Source organism: Bombus impatiens, unplaced genomic scaffold, assembly GCF_000188095.3.
Source record: "Bombus impatiens unplaced genomic scaffold, BIMP_2.2 scf_0582, whole genome shotgun sequence".
Classification (NCBI taxonomy): Eukaryota; Metazoa; Arthropoda; class Insecta; order Hymenoptera; family Apidae; genus Bombus; species Bombus impatiens.
This window is the reverse complement of record NT_177001.1, coordinates 559,224-577,258: the sequence shown is the minus strand read 5'-3', so window position 1 is coordinate 577,258 and position 18,035 is coordinate 559,224. Positions and strand designations below refer to the sequence as shown.

At 41.0% G+C, this 18,035-nt stretch overlaps 1 protein-coding gene and 1 long non-coding RNA gene across 2 annotated transcripts in view; one reads left to right on the top strand and one right to left on the bottom strand.

Moving 5' to 3' along the window:
* The window catches only part of LOC100740632, a 127,180-nt gene that overhangs the window by 46,572 nt on the left and 62,573 nt on the right, over nucleotides 1-18,035 (bottom strand). Inside the window, exon 2 of the mRNA XM_024369542.2 lies at nucleotides 1,272-1,404. The gene's annotated coding sequence lies outside the window, so the exon portion shown is untranslated. The remainder of the gene's footprint in view (nucleotides 1-1,271; nucleotides 1,405-18,035) is intronic.
* LOC117152026 lies at nucleotides 8,332-14,672 on the top strand. The gene is made up of 4 exons (XR_004462247.1): nucleotides 8,332-8,498; nucleotides 8,902-13,671; nucleotides 14,067-14,290; nucleotides 14,372-14,672. It is a non-coding gene; the product is annotated as an uncharacterized LOC117152026 (long non-coding RNA).

Genomic DNA, 18,035 nt, shown 5'->3' with positions numbered 1-18,035 from the left:
CGGGCCCCCTCGACCCCTGCAGCTAGACGAACGCGCGTCTCTCTTGTCCTTCTGATAAATTTGGCCTCTCATGCACCTCTCATGCGTAATAACGCGAATGTGCTCACGCTCGTTTGTCGCATTTCCCGAGGCAGGCCGAACAATTGTTTTATATTCATTTGCATCTGCGGGCTCGTGCACCCTTCTATTCGTGTCGAAAAAAAAGAAAAAGACAGAAGAAAGAGAGGAGAAAACGAGATGCAAGATAGAGGGGAAATTTGGAAGGGCGAGGAAGACGAACAAGAGAGCGGAGAACGAAAGAGAATTATGAATAAAGCATTTAATTATATTTTTTCGAGTGTTCTCCTTTGTGCAGCCAAACATAACCCTTTATCCGCAGGATTCGTTAAGTTAAGTGGTTTCAGCAGCTGCCCCCTCTTCCACTCTCTCACTCGTCCTAAGCAGGAGCAAAGATGGATGTGGGGAGGGGACAGCTATAATTTAGCCCGCACTTGCTTATTTACTACGCCCATTATCGTCGTAACGCACTTTGCATGCTTTCGCCCATTTCAGCGCTTTCGGTTCGAGGTTGGAGGAACTTCGAAGGCGGTAGAATGAAAGGGTGGGGATGAACGAAGAAGAACATCGCTCGAGTGTAAACAGAGATTGAGAGTTGAAGAACGTGTTTCCGTAATAAGCATCAAAAATTCCATTAAATGATTGATATCAACGAAATAGTAAACAGAACGTTCGCGTTTCTTAGGAAAAATGTTACATAACCTCAAACCGATCTCTTACATAACCTTACGATACCTGCTGCTCTTTGCTAAGCCCAATCTAGAAAATCGACAAAACTAAATTGGAATTTAATCGAGAAAAATCGAAGCTACGCGTTTAATCGCTATTTAATATCTGTCTAAGCAATTCGAGTGTGGGATGTGCGCGTGCTTATAGGTTCGTGTTAATAATTCTCAAAGAGAATCCGGCGCGGCGAAATATTTTTCTCACGCTCATTGCTTCACACGGACTAGCGCAAAAATAGAAAAATTAGTCGAGAAGATTCTACTGTCGAATAATGGGGTGAGCGCGTAGTGTTTCCTTTGAGAGAAGTTAGGAGTTAACGAGTCGCAGAGACGCGAGACGCGCTGGACCTGCGTGAAAAAGGTGCACAACACAGTGCATGTGAAAAGAGAAGAAGAAAAGTCTCGGCCAAGAAGGAAACAAAGAAAGCAGGTATAAGTAGAGAAAGAAAAATGTACATATATATATATATAAATTATAGGTATACCTACTTGTTTTTTCTAGAGTTGGCGGTCTTGCTTATTGAGGTCGTCTGCTATTCAACAGCAAACCTAATAATAGGAGGCCGTTTTCGTAGAAGGAAGCGAGGGAAGTCGTTGTACCGAATTATTCCGCGACTCGGACCTGCAACAAGGCGCATAAAACGAAATTAATGCGGCAATAATCGTTTTGAGCATGGTGTAATTCGCTAAGCCAACTATCCTTGAGGCCGGTTTAATTCTACAATAATTGTTCTACATGGCAACTAATCACTGTGATATTACGTTGCCGTACTTTTCATACGTGGCGTCGGTCCATGCGCCATTTCGAATCAGTTTCCGCACTCTGCTTGTCTAACCTCGAGTTTTACACGTTTATTTTCCCTTTTATTATTTTTACGTCGCTTTTTCATTCCCTTTGCTGGAAGCTCGTCCAGGTTGGCGTTGCGCCATAATATAGCGCGTGATATTAGGGAAAACGCGTCCGTAAATTCATTACCTTTTACGAGGCGTTTTCCTCGTTGTTAGCCGCCTTTTTATCCGCAAGACCATTACTCTACTGTCGCCCATTACGGTGATCCCTACACGCTAAGTATTAAAATCGCGCGCAATGACAGGCTACAGTTCTCGCGCTTGCCCGACAACGCGATCAAGTGGAACATAAAACACAAAATAAAGTACAGCGCGTTCATGAAGGCAGACACGCACTTGTCTGTTTACCAAGAAGATTGGAATACATACGATGAAACAAACAATTACACGGCGGGGGAAATTAAATACATCGAGAATTGATAAGTGTCATTATCATGTATATGTCATTACATGTGCGCATAAAATATTTTGAAATTTCATAATTGAGGAGTGCTTGTAACGAACACTGTAAGTGCCAAAATTGAAAAACTTATTTTTTTTTACTGGAAGATGTTTCGCGTGCCAATAAGAATGTTGTGCTATAGAATCTAAATGCAATTTCCCTGTCTAAATAATTAGTAATAACTCTGCAAGACAGCGTCACAAGGTCGTCTATATAGAAAAAAGAAAGCGCCAATGAACATTAGTTAATTATTTTTTAGCTTTTGCACGTGCCGTCTATCTAAGTCATCCTAAATGGACGAAACATTGAGTTTTCTTTACAACCAAGAGATGGCACATAGAGGCTCTTCTGCACATCATTTTTCTTTTTCATGAGTTTGGACTACATTAATGCGTGTTTTCTTTGCCTCCTAGGAAACTCGTTTCTTGGCACTTACAGTGTTTTCTACAAGCAGCGCATAATTATATTGGTAAAGTTTGAAATATACATGAAAATGTACGTAGAAGCTACAAGATGTTTCGTAAATTCATCTAGTAGTTACGTAATAGTCCTCGGAGAAGCCAATTTACGTATGGAAATTTTTGATTGCGAATTAGAAGATAATTATCAAGTTTACATATGATAGTGACATTATTATTACGTAACATTAAGGATACGCCCCGATTAATTAGAGATTAATCGTAAACCGTGTGAATATTCGAATGGAGATGAATTATATCCGGCGGAATGCATGCAATTACGTTATATTGGGGATCATTATAGGTCAGAGTCACGGTACATCTCAAGGGAGCGCAACTCCATCTACCTCAGGAATTCAGATGATTGTCTCATCTATAAAACTTTTGTCGTCAAATAACTCCAACTTTTGTACCCAGTGGCGGGAAAACGAAATTTCGTTTCATAACCTAAGATCCCCAATATTTACTTTTACAATATTATTTGTAAGCCAATACGCAAAATCCTAACTACTAATTAAGTAAATTGAACAAGAACCAATCCTCCTATTTACTAAATGCTTGGCCGTCTAGACCGCAGACACGTCCTCCAAACGCGAAACATAGACAATAGGAAACGCGTCGATCTGATTCCGTATCTAGGAAAGCATGCCACGATACGGTTAATTTCGATCGAACGACCAGAGAACTGCCACCCTTGGATTCTGATTAAAACAATCCTCTGCAACACACACACACACACGCGCCTGAGAATACAGAGAAAACGAAATATCGTTCAATTAGAAGAATAAAATTGTCAGCTGTTATAACGTAAAGCCCATTGGCTACCATAAGCTACCATAAGTTGCCGAAGTATCATATTACCAATCCCAGATATCTAATAACTAGACTGCGTATTTTTATAAAAGAGTTAGAAACACAAAAATGCATAGAATGCACGTAATATGCAAGCAAATTGGATATAGAAAATATCCAAAGTATAGCACGCTTTATAACATTCGCTAGGTCCTATTCTTTTATTCGTATTCATGAAGATGTGAATTCGTATAAAAATTCGCAGTCTGGTAATAATAAGTTTCGATAAGTTGGGCATGTTCGCGTAAGTGCGCCACCTTTCTCTGTAATTAAGGTGATCCCGAGCCGTCAAAAGCGTGCAATTACAGAGCAGTAAAAAGAAAGCTACGCGATAACCACGTAATAACCGTTAACGCCATCAGATTTTAATCACGGAAGCAGAGTCGCTACCCCAGCTCCTGGGTTAGGCTACGGCCACGAACCACCATAAACTATCCACTTACTAGACACTCACCACGCGCTCCATCTACCAAACTGTACGAAGAACCTCCTCCCACTCTACGGTTCGATTAAATCCTCGTCTATAAAACCACACGGCTACCTGAAAGCCAGTTTCGATCGTGTCTATCCGTATCGATCAGCGGTTCTGATTAAAATGGTTCGGAGAAGCATCGGAGGGGACGACCATGAAGGATTCGGGAGCAAAGCAGCTCAGTGGAGCAACTTATCTCGTTCATGAGATAATGTTCGAATGGATTAAAGCAGTAGACATGTATGCCTGATGCAAGGATAGTGGCAAATGACGATATGGTTCAGAAAGGAAGAGATAGACGATGCAGGTACCGAAACCCGTGAAATCGTTTATCTCAATTCATGCAGGTGGCAATACACGTTCGAGGCTGTGAAACGTTTCACGAACGTCGTTACCCTGATTGCTTTTCGTCGACCAAAAATACACACCGATTTCATTGTCTCTTGTCTGTATTTGTTAACTATTCGGAATAAGGTACATCTTAATTAGAAATTATCCTTAGATAAGAATAGGGTACATTTCCGATGATCTTGTAGATATGTTGTCAAAATCAAGATTCTGAGTATCGTCTTCTTACGTGCGTAACCCTCAGATAATGCGTTCGAGTGCACTTCTCGTCAATTGTTCGATTTCATTAGGACACGTTTAACCAAATTGGCAAGAACATACAGCGAGAGTAAAAGCATTCGATGTAAATGGTCATCGAGCAACTGCTTCCTCGACTCTAGTAATAAACGCTACAAGAGACTCTTCGACACGGTCATCAAACGCCAAGTGGTGAAAGGATGCTAGTTTACACCTTAGTTTTACCAAAGCGATAGAAGAACGAAAGGAAATTGCTTGTTGAAAGGAAGCACCGAAACTAAAGAACAGATAATGGCTACGATAGATGCAAGCTGAAAAACAAATACAGCTATAAAATTAATCGAAAACTTTATCGTAATTACGAGAACTTTATCGCCGTGTGAAGGAGCTCTTACCGATTCGTTTAACGACTAGACACCTATGAGAACGGGTGTGCCCCGTTTCCCTCCTCGTTTTTGTAAACAGAAGCACGGCGGTCGAGAATGTGTTTATGATCGATAACTCTTGGAAATCGTGCAGCGTCGAGCGTGTTGTTCAATATTTAACGCACTGTCCTAACCTCTTTGCGCCGCAGTCGAGCGCAGCAGCCGGGACGACATGAATTTGAGATGGGATGAAAGTAAAATCATCTGACAACGACGCCAGCGTTACGATTGAATTAACGTCTGCGTGGTTGAAACGTTTACCCTAGCGAGGGCGTTTGATAATTTAAGAGCCATGAGCGAAGCGGAACCATCGACTGTTAATGGAAATCGAAGAACGATTAGACAAATTCGACAGGATAATGGAAAGACGGCGGAAACGAGTTATTGATCCTGGAATGATAGTACACTGCGATCTTTCATGTATTAAGTAACGTGTTTATTTTTATTGAAATGTATGTAATTTTGTACGCTATACCAGAGCAGCCGCATAGTGTGATAGTGTGTCGGGTTTACATTAGAATTAGGGTTAGGGGCGTGAAACGAATCTTCGTTTGGGTTACACGTTGTCGTTATGCAATAGAGAAGACATTGACTAGTGCAAATACGATTGTTATAGAACCGGACAAGTAACCGTGGTAGTTAGGTACTCGAGGAACTAATGACAATGATCCTAGGTTCAATAACGAATCCGCGATCGACGGGATGATAGGTGAACGTACTCACAAAATCTAAGTCGGATGCGTAATATTCACTGGTCGTAAGGGGTTACTCTTCTTCATCGATGAGATCGCGAGCGGGAATGACTTTCCCGTCCCGATGATGCCACAGAGGAAAACTATATTGGGGTGTGTCTAAGGACACGAGATCATCGGATTCGTTGAGAAAAGCCTTCGTTCAGAAAGTAAGGGAAATTGGCGTTGCTGCTAATTGGTCAATCTCCATATCGGTGGTTAGGAAAAGATGCTAGCCGCCCTCGAGGGAAAGTTGCTAGTGGGAGACGCCGCTCGTTGAAAAATCTCCTCTATTTTCCCGTAGTTGGGACAAAGACTGTTTGTCTGTTTAAAGGACTTTAGTTGACTAAATCTTAAGATTTATAACAGGCCCTCGGGCTAGCTGAACATGTACTGCGGAGACGCATCGACATCTGGCAATCATCTTATTCGAAGAATGGGGTCTGCGTGTGGCGAGCTACGGGACAGAGACCGTTGGAATGTTTACTGTCGAGTGTTACAACTATTTCCTTTTCAAGGAGAGCTATTATTTATTATTAATTATTCCATGCCTTTGTTAGACATGGCGTTCATCGCGTGACCGCGGCTGCGTTCGGCGACTCGGCGCCGGGCTGCCGCCTCGAGCCCAAGCTCATTATCACAACTCTCGAACAATTACAATCGGATTGAATAACTACAATTGTTTAATTACAGCTATACTAGACTCTAGGTTACAATGTTGCGGGATTAACCAAAATTCCAAAGACTCCGGTGTTCTTTCATCTCCGACATATATAAGTATATGTGTGTGAGTATATGCGTGCGCAGCATCTCGTAAAACAAAAGAGTGTCACTGTTCCGTACGCAAGGTAAAAATTGAAAGCAGAAGAGTGCTGAATGGGTATCTATGAACATCTTGTAAATCACATATTAAATAAATACAAAACTATTTTATTATCGTCTCTACATGTAATGAAAGTGTTGCTACGTATTTATTTCCGCGATTACGATCTACAATTCTCGATAATTTTACATGAAGTATACACATTATATATGAGGGTGTGTTGGTAAATTTTCGTAAAATTTTTTACATATTCGAAATGTAGATAGCAAATTATTGTTTCGTAATTAGCAGATCATTTTACAAGAGGACCATAGAAGTGTGACGTGTGACAATCCAAAAGAAACAATGCGCTATTCCAACGTTAAAAACTTAACAGGAATGCGCGAAATTACAGAAAGAAAGATTCGAATGGTATATATATATATACTATATATATATATATATATCTATGAACGATAAAAATGACTCGGTAAAAATGGCCTGGTAGAATGAATCCACTATATCTCGCGCTAATGAAAATTTAAAATGGAACTACAATCGCTTTAATGAAACCTATAAATATACGCGGAACGGTTTAATCGAAACAGACTGTGAGCCAGTCGTATCCGTTTTATAAATATAGAACAAATTTGATCGGCGAACGTAGCGCCATTCCGAATGAAAGCACAACTGTCTCGATCTATTCTTCGATTTGTGTTATTGTCCCGTATCGAGAAACGTATTGCAGAAGGAAACGCTAGCTTTACACTTGCATGTGTTGTCCACGATTATTAGCCGCCTTGCTGCGTAATCCTCTCTTCGATATGTTATAGGACACGCTACCGTAAACGCACAAACAAGGGATACGATTTTATCTGATGCAGGTGGTGTGGAAAATGCACATCGATAAAATAGAAATTCATATATGAAGACCACAGAGAAAACATAATCAGTTCATTTTTATCGGTCTTCTGATTTTTACGTTAATTGGTGGTTAAAGAGATGTATTTCAATGTGAAATAATTGACACAAGGATAAGTTAAGGCAAAATCTATGAATTTTTAAGAAACCAAAAACTATTTAACGTAATCGTAAAACTAAATAAGGGGATAATTTGAAATTAGTTGACAGTATAATAGAATTAAAAAATACCCTTTTCATATTTAAAAACAGAAGATACGATTTATCATAATGCTCCTTTGTGATCTTACGTCGGCGAATATGAGTGTGATTTGAAGACACAACATCTAAGAGATTGAAATAGTACTATATATAAATGAAATTGGCAGTGATATCACGCTTTTATTCGAACCTTATATAACCATTAGTAATTAAGAGCAAAGTATCGGTTAATTAAAACGGCGCTATGTTTCAGTGTTCTCGTGTTTTCTCTTGCCTTCGGTCGTCGAAACGACCTAAGCAAACGCAACTATTTTTCGAACTGGTACACTTAACGAGCAGCGACGGTACAGAAATTGACTAACACTGGCGAAGATAGACAGAAAAAACGAAAACGAGGAGGGAAAGATTTCTAGAGAACTTGAAAGAGATTCGAAGAAGGTTCCGATAAAAAGGAAGGCGAGCTCTACTCGACGTACGGACAGCCAATCATCGAAACTTTTGTCTACAACCTCCTCGAGATGAGCCGTGGCTCATTTTCAGCGAGTAAAAACGACTAAAGATGGCGTTGCTCCGTAAGAATCGGTAACGACTCGATCGGTAAGCACGTTCGGGTCAAGTGTGTACCATCTCTGCGAACTTTTGCTAACGACAATACACCAAGGCGGAGACAGAAGTCATTTTTCTCCTCTTCTTTTCTTTTTCGACCATCTCTTCTTTCAACGCTGACGAAAGCTTATTACGGACGGTTGAAGCGAGTGTCAAGTACTAGCTGAAAGCTTAAACCGTCGTTGTGACACAATAACAGCTCGAGATTTTCCGTTTCAGGTGTCTACGGTCGTGCGTTGTTTCACACGTCGAGTGTACATGATGAAGCATATACACAGAAGCAAAGGGGGCGCGCGAATTGCACGAGACAACAAATCTGTCGATCCAGTTTAGCAACTGCACTTAACCTATTTTCGTCCGGAAATTACATCGGTAGGTGCGTGTTATTACTATGCGAGAACGTATTTTATAAAAAATTGAAAAATCGAATTTCCGAGCGGCGGAAAAGCGGATTTCTTGCCCTCGTCCCATCATTCGGGGGCTGTGCTTCGTTCACTACCGACCGAACAAATTAAGGTCAATACGGAGGGGGCTGTATTTTCAGCAAAATATTCCATCGTTCGTATCGTCGAATCTCATCGCGGATCGATGACGATAATACCGCTGTAATTTATTACGCTTGACCGGGATATATATCGAAATTCGACCTCCACGTTGTTAAGCAAAATGGAAAATTGAAAATAGGAATTCGTTTGCATCGGTATCTCATATTTCTTATATGTATCTATCTACGTTTTCTTCTACCCACAACTATACGCGCACGCATAAATTTCAGGCCACACACATCTCTACGTATTATATATCTCGATTGAAAACACGATCGTCATCGTGGATGAAGAATCTCCGGTTACCAGTTGAGTTACAGCCGCAACCACCGCTTTTTCATCAAAGAAATCTCTTAACGTGTCATTGAATTAAAAACGATGACATTTCACCGTTCACGGATCGGCGTGTATTTTTCTCGGCATAAATATCGTTCGTAACTCGAACGAGGATCTGGAGAATCGTTCGTGCATCCATATACACGCTGTACATATATGCATATATATGTGCAATATACAGACAAACGTGTATGCTCCATAGAGGGACCGCCATGGAACACTTGAAACGGATTTTCAGCGGAGAATACGGCGCAGTTAAAACAGTGACGACAGCTTTTAATTGAGGCTAGGACGCCAAGTGAAATATTGGAATTAATCGCGAAACTTGCGTCGGCTAACGAACGAAGAGAGCTATCGAGTTAGATCAGTCAACGAATAATGGAAGAATCGATACAATGTCGCTCCATTGACGTCGCCGTGTTTTCATTCCCCCTCGCCTATATCGTTCAAAATACGAAATTCATCGCGGTTTCGGGTAAAGTTATTGATACAATTTTTGAGGGAAAAGTGGATTGTTTGTTCTCGACGCGCTCGATGATGGCGTGCTAATCGTTCGTGTAAAACGATTATATGGCGTTCAAAGTGACTTAAAGCCACCAAAATTATTATTATTTTATTGCTTGTTAATGACGATTCTATCTTTTCGAGTTTAACGAGTTTACAACTCTCGCAAACGTAATGAACGATTTCTATGAAGGATAACTCATTTGTCTTATTACGATTTAACGAAGTAGTTATTTACTTGACAATCTGTTATAATGACAGATGTATTATTTCAGCGAACAATATGGCTGACTTATTTTTAATGTTGCGGTCTGTTTGACTCTGATGACGATGATTGACAAGCTAACAGGTATAATATTAAATATATTATTTCACCAACAAATAATATAGGTAATATAACTTATTTATGGGTTTGTAATTTGCTAAAATCTGAGGATAATTGAGGTTATACTTTTTACAATTCGCATTAATGAAGGAGTAAGATTACAATTGTAAAATTTTCTCCTTCTAAGAACTATAAAACGTAGGTGAATCTACACGTTTTACTCGATTTGAAAGATTTAAAATTCCATGAAATTTTTAAGTTTCTTCTATATAATATCCAATGATGTTTTGTCTCGTTACAGTGTTTCAAGGACTTTCGTTGCAACAGGATGACTGTCGTTTTCATTGGAAAGTAAGTGATTTAAAGAGCTTGTAAATTAAGTTGGCATTTGCAAGATTATCGATACAGAACAATTGTTTCAACGAATTATATGGGTATACGGTATGAATGCAAAATGGGCCAGATATATAATAACGTACTTAATCAATTTCGAGGGTGAACGCATCAGATCGTCAAGCTTCAATGTAAAATCTCGTCTCGCTTATCCGACGGCGACAAGTGAACGCACGCAATTTGGCGCTGTCAGCCGGAAACGCGGGATTTTCAAATTTTAATCGAATCCGTCTCGCCCGCGCGTTTTCCGTCGATTAAACGCTTTACAAGCACGGACGGCCGCACGTCCTCCGACGAGGGGAATATTTCATTGGCCGCGATCCTGCATAAAACAGCGCGAGAAAACGAATTACTCTTGCAAGCTGACTGAATTGCGTACGATACATTAATAATAATACGTTAATACGTCAGTCATCGAATAAATAAAATCGCGAAATTAACGAGTAGTACCGAGTAATTTCGTATTTCCTTTTAATGATCATTTAACGAGTCATATCGTCAAGGGTTAAAAATTTATGATTGGCAATATGTTTCGCGAAAAAACAATATGCATTTATTAAAATTGTAAGGCATTTATGTTCCACATTTTTTGCAGTTATTGCTATTTGAAGGTAATACTGGTCGTGATGGTTTAGTTTTTGATAAAACCTCGCCATAGCCTCGGGCGAGGAATATTTCATCGGAAAATGCGAAAAATCCCTAGAAATGATTAAACATTCGAATAATATCAACAGCGACGCTAGCCACCTGTTTGGGCCGCATTTTTTCCAATTTCGCGATTCTCTAGCTGTAGAATAAAGGATGATTGCCTACAAAATAAACAATTATTACAATACAACAGTTCCAACGTGTCATTTGACCATTCAAAGAAACTAGTTGCAGTGCTAGTGAAGCGTCTAGATAATATCCCTATTAGACACAGTTCGCTCGTAGAAGTCTCAAGTAATAACAAACGCAAGTTAGTGCGATTAGTATATTACTGGGCAAGCTTTCTAAATTCACGAATACATAAGAAACAACCATGTTGTTTAGCCATCATACGAGAAGAATAACAAAATCATCCATGCGCAAAAAAGAAGTCGAAGAATGATTCGACAATGCGACAGAGGATATAATAGAAGTCACGTGACGTACGTTCGTCGACGAGAGCGCCATCGGAGATCCGTATGCGGCCACGGGTCTATTCTCATTCCGTTGAAACGATATCCACGGCATAGTAATGAAAACCCTGTTTCGTTTCCTATGCAAAGGACCGGCGCGTACTTTTAAACGTGCCGTAATAATACCTTACTAGAAGCAATTAAGTGCAAATACAACCGATTGGGATGAACGTGCGCACCGGCGGATGCATTCAGGGGGTTAGGACGTGGAGATAGGATGGACACGGAGGAAGTGGCCCAGGAGAGGAGGGAGCGAAAAGAGGAAGGGACAGAGAGGATAGAGAGAGGAAGGCAGATCGGAAATTGCTTCGAGCATGCTCGCTCGCAATAATACCACGCCTGGCTATGTGTGTGTGTGTGTGTGTGTGTATGTGCACGTGTGTATACCACAGTCTGGCCCTCTATGTGTAACTACACGTACATACGTGCATATCCGATGTGTAGCTATAGGTATTTGCGTATCTATATATATATGTATAGGCATACCAATACCAGAATACGGTAAGAACAAAGCCGACGGCAAATGACAGCAGTAATTTTCGCAAACTGTTGTGGGATGCGCGCTGTGGCATTCAAGAATACCGTGGCGTCGTTGCCGCTCTTCGAAATGGTACTACTTTTCCTTTTCTCTTACATACATTCTTTCTTTGACGCCTTCATCTCTCACGCTGATGATCCTCACAACTTACAGGTTTCTTTTCTGGCGGCGTGGTTTCGCTTTTTGATACCACGGTCGATAAGTAGCAGACGCTTGAAGACTTAAGAAGAATTTTATTGATGATTTAACGAGCTTAATTTGGTAGTATTTGACAGTTTAATTTGAGTAAGAATATTCAACGTCGAAGGTAAGAAGTTCGAAAGCTCGGGGAACTTCATGAAAACCAATCAGGCAGAATTAATCCGAGGGCAATGTATGTCAATAGACGTGACTGGTTCTTGTAAGGATTTTTCAATTGGTTAAGTATGTATTTAAATCTTGACAGATCCGTTAAGGCATTTCTATTTTATTCTACGATTTATTTCTATAATCTTTTCTTAATGTTTCGCGTGAATCATTTCGCCGTCTTCCATTTCATCTGACTCTGTTTCCACGAGTTGTTCTTTGCATTCGACGACGGCACTTTGTTTCCTTTTTTCCCCTCATCGCTCTATTTCTTACTTTGTCGCTTCGTTCTCCGTCTCTATCGTGCGTTCATTTGTCACACTCGCGCTGCTAAGCCGCATACACATGTGAGCACGCGTTGGTGGTACGGTGTGTACGGTAAAGCTGGATTTACGCTTCAGAAGGATCGGAATCTGTGGGAAACCGAGCGTCCAATTGACCGGCCAACTGTTACAGCACCCTTGATTCTCCATAGATTCGGATTCGAGATCAAGGCGCGAAAGCCGCGCAATGAATATCCGACCGCACATAGCCATAGGATAAAGGAAAGTCCAGAAAATTTTGCGGTGCGACGCTCGCGAACACGTCTCATTTATCCCCCTTTTTCCGTGATTGTTTGTATGCAGCGATGGTTAGCCTAAAAAAAAGCACTAGGAACCAGGAGCGTACAGAACGAGGACGATAAATTTTTCTGGTGTGCGGGAAAAACAAAGGGAACACGAACCAACGCTGTCTCTCTCTCTCTCTCTCCCTTTCTTTCTCTCGACGAATTTCTCCTCGTAACAACCGAACAATGAAAAAAATGCAGTAAAAAAAGAGAGAGAGGAATGAGAGACGTTTTTTAACGACGAGCCACTATGTATATCACAATCACGGATTTAAAGAAATTTCGATGAAACGACAACAATCTTGATCATCAGGGATAAAAGAAAACCCGCTGATCGTAAATATTTCGTTTCGTCTGGGAGCACGTGTGATCCATTATTCAGGTGAGCACCTCCGACAGCTTATGCTGCAATAACTAAATAATGCCGCGCATTCTTCCGCGTGCGAGCATCGTTGAGCCTGGAGAAAGCCTTAGCCCGGGGAACGCTCGTAGCATTAAGTCGTCGGATGTCGATGCCAGGCCAGCCGGCCGAGAGAGGAGAGCCTAGTATATATGCGGTGTATCTTGGCCATGCAGAAGCGCGCGCGTGCAGCTGGATGCACTCGCGTGCCGCCACGTAGCCAATCACGTAGCACCGCACAATACGCCGTGCCAGGGAATAATGCCCAATTTTACACGAGGCAAGATTGACGGCCGTATACGTCCTTATACAGGCGAGACGAAATCGGCTTAAAAGTTTCAAAACTTGCCTGAGGCTGTGGCAAGACAAGGAACCAACGGAGTACTCTCGAGGTAAAGCGAAGAAAGACAGGCAAACTTGAAAGAGACAGAGAAGGAGGCACCGGGATCGAGAGAACGAAAAAGGGAAACCTTATTTACCTTACGTTATATAGAAAGATAGGTATACATATGTCGGTATACACGCAGAAGTACGTATCCCCTCTTCCAGGGTGGTACGGCTTCATCCATGCGTTAAATTCCTCCGGGGGATTCTTCCTCTTTCCTTGATCCTTCTCTTTCTCTTGTGCTCTGTGTTTCTCGACTGCCCTCCCCACTCTACAGCTACCCCTAACTTCTGTGCTCTTCTCAGTTCACTCGTATCCACTTGCAACAGAACAGACCACTACCGCCACCTCCTCAGGCAAGAGGTGTCTGTCTCTCTTTCACGGGTCTCCTTTTGCTTTCAGTGCAACAACTTTGATAGGGGCAACAGCTCCAGGTATTTCCGATGTATCGTTCGTAGATCGCGCGGTAGGAAGAGGAGAACGGAGGAACGAAACCGGGAAAAAGAGTTTTAATTTCTTCGGGAGCTCGCGGTCTGGCATCCGTTCGTTCTACACGTGGAAAACCGTGTAAAAGCGGAACACAGCCGAAGGGGAACGGTGAACTGGAAGAAAAGTTACGTGGTAACGTAAGTGAGGTATTGGCCGAGCTGCAATTCCGATCGGACCAATGAATTATTTTTACTGATTCGAACGTATTACCGACACAGATGGCTCCTCGCTCGAAAGTCTGCCGCGCAGAGAGGTTCTTCGGTTGGGAACGATAAATGTCGCCCGTACGGCGATTATTCTGCCAATTGCGAACACGGAGCAACCGTTGTAGCGTTGTATCGAAGAACGAATGGTATTTCGAATCGTCTTAACATTTGTCTTGCTTTTCTCCAATTTGGTACGATCATTGAAATTAATCAAATGCCAATATACATGCAATGGCTACGGAAAATATTTTGCCATTTTATTGATCATGACATTTACGTATTATTTAATTAGGTTCCAGTATATTAAATTTTGTATCGCTATTAAAATGAAACGTGAAAGTTGGTAGGAAAACGCTTTATTCAAAAATAAGCAAATACTTTTTGTAGCCACTATATTAAGTACAATGTGCATAGCGAATGTAAACGTTTCTCTTACATAGAAAGGAAATGTTTAATCAATGATGCCATCTTATTTTATGTATTTACGTATTATTAACTAAAGCGATTACTAAAAAACCTTCAACCATTTCTTTAAAAGGAAAGGAATAAAAGAGAGATTGCAAGATATACAATCGAGAAGGGTCGCACAGAAAGCATCCACGTGAGCCACGAACAAGTCACGAGACACGTGATGACCAGCCAATAAGATTCCACTACTATATTAAACCTTTTAGGAGCCGCTTAAGTCGCGCATAGAGTGACAAGCACCTGCCCTCGTACGACTGGATATACGAGGGGACGTCAGGTTCGTTCTCCTTTATATTCGAGCTGCTTTTTTCATTCGGCTAACTCGTAACCTACAGCATTCGCATATTCAAAAAGTAGAATAGTCTGTTACCTGTACTACTTTTAACGGCTCGCTGAAACACTGCTACCAAAGTAGAACAAATTTTTACTGCGATCCGTTACTTATAGTTGAATAGCAAATTTAATCCGCATGACAAATATCAAACGATTGCATTTCCAACCTTTATTCTACTGTTCGAAAATTCTCTGCGAATTAACCCAGTATAGGATATAAATACACGCACGTATGTATTTACTGTGCAGTAAATCATTTCATTAATCGATGACATATCATTCCAAATGGATGGCTTCTTAATTTTAACGTTGACTGCACTAGCTCTCTGTGACGTGTTTGACGAATACAAAACCTACACGAATAAACGGCACAGCAATGAATAATATAGCATAAAATTCCAATCAGAGAAGGTATTCGAAATGAAAAACACACTGAATAGCAACTACATATTTTGATTCTATCATATGAAAAACAATTGAAATGCGAACTCATTTTTCGCCTACCGTGCCTATAAATTTCACAAGAGAAATATAGTATGGATTATTATAAACAGTATTTGTCTCGCTTACTGAGCGGACGTTTCATTATTTAAAAAAGGTTTCGGAAAATTTTTATTCTTGAAAATCGACCACCTTCCTTATGGCAATTTTAAACAAAATAAAATTTATGATATCTTAATTGGTATAGAAAATTTATTAGTACAACGAGCGTCTAAAATATTAAATATTCCAAGATCCATTGATATTTAAAAAATGAAATAAAGCCAAAACTAAAAACATCTATATATGGAACAAAATGGAATATACGAACGTGTTGGATCTAATAGTTAAACGTTAAAAACTGATAAAAGGCCAGTAACGAAGTGGCTTTCCTTCGTTCTTTTGTCTTCTTGTTCCTCTTTTTATGTGCAATGGCAAACGTATCTGCGCGATACGTTGGCAAAGTCAATCTCTGACGGTGCATCAAACATTATTTGATCTATGGCCTCGATTATCCGTTCCGATTTAATTCTCCGCTTTCCACGGGGCACAAAGTATTCGGCAAACAGACCTATCCCGCGAATAATCACGTTCGCGTCCAGTTCTCCCCGCCGGAACACAATTTCCCCGCCTTCGACGCAATTTAATTAAAAACCTGTATTTTTCCGTCAGGATTATCCTTGCGCTCTTTGTTTCAATTCCAAAGACTGTTCCTTTGGCGGACCGCGTATTCAGTAGTCCGAGGCAGGGAAAAAGGACCAAGACAAAGCTTTTCTCCGTGAAGACACGTACCAGCGCGCTTCTGTGCTCGCTCCGCCAAAGTTCAAATTAAAAAGAGGAGCAAAGACAAAAAAGAACAAGAGAAAAAGGAAGAAAAGAAAAGAAGTCACAGGGAAGTAAGAAGGAAAAAAGGAAGAGTATACAGCGGAAAGAGTTTACGTATGCACGCGTATGAATCTTTCATGCAATTTTCTTCGGTATGCATAAGTAGATACGCCTTGCAACAGTTTCATAACGTTACCGATATGAATTATAAATATACAGCGCTAAGTATTAGATCACCTGGATTCGTATAAGATGCGAACCTGGTTCACGACGTCGATAAATTAATCGTGATTCTGTGCTCGCGCGAGTTGACGGTGATGATATCGTTGTGCTATCATATTCATTACGTACGTTCTACTATCGTACAATCGTATTCATAAGAAGAATATATTTGCAAGAATTATCGAAAAGAACTTGTATGAATTAGAAGCGAAATTCAGCAACGATTATTTCAAATCCGCATTGAAATTCGGTACAACTGATGATACGAGTGGTAGAATTGATTAAAACAATGACCAAGATGTATAGCGGATATAAATAATGGAATTATTCGATGAAATATTGATTTTTAGAATGAGAAACGCGACTTGTATTGGGTTTTGTCAATACCACCTAATGACAAAATTCGCAATCACTTAGTTGCCAATCCAATATCTTTCCACCGTGATTCTCACTTATGAACGACGGCGTATACATCCAAGAAATTCGATTGAAAAAGTTGCTTCTTGCGCGAAGGAACTATTTGTCCAGTTCCCACGTCCGCGACAATCCTAACCAGGAGAGATAGATGATCCTGGTAATTACACCAGAAAATACCATGTACGTGTGCGCGGTCACTAGCTTCACGGCCACGCATGCGCACGCGCAGGATGCGTATCAGCTATACCGCGATTCCATTTACGGCGGGACGCGACTCGTTAACGCGCGTACGCTGGAACCGCGCACGAATGATAATTAGCTTGGCCCCTACAAAGCCTCGCTATGTGCATCGCCTGAATCTCTCGATGCGTTCTTGTAATAAGGAGAACTAGGTGGAGTAGGAGGAAGAGGAGGTGGAGTCGAGGGAGGACGTAGAAAAGCCGTGCTCCTTTCCGTGTCGAGGTCGCCGGTCCATTCTTCTTTCAGCGTGGAAATCAGAACGAGTGTGTTTGGCGCTTCGAATTCATTTGTCTCGCAGGCAAATTGTTAACCCTTTTTTTTTCAGTTGCCACAGTTTCGTTACGAACCTTAGCCAACGACATCCGTTCAAACCGTATATATACGTAACCATCGGAAAAGGCAGCAGGTATTTACATTGGCGGTGGAGCGGCGGCCATGTTGGCTCGCGTGTGTACTTTATGAACGCACGATTTGTAGCTTTTGATGGTTATCAAAGCGCGCGTACACGATTTTCCATTCGGCGGAAAATTAATTGCGATTCTCGACAGGGTAAGCTACAGCATGGTAGTGGAATAATTAACAGAGATACGGGAAATAAGCTTGTTAACAGAATCGAGACACAGGCTAGCGGATCGTGTTTCTTTTTTGCATTATCCTTCTTTTTTTTTTTTTTTTTTTTTTTGGCGAAGGG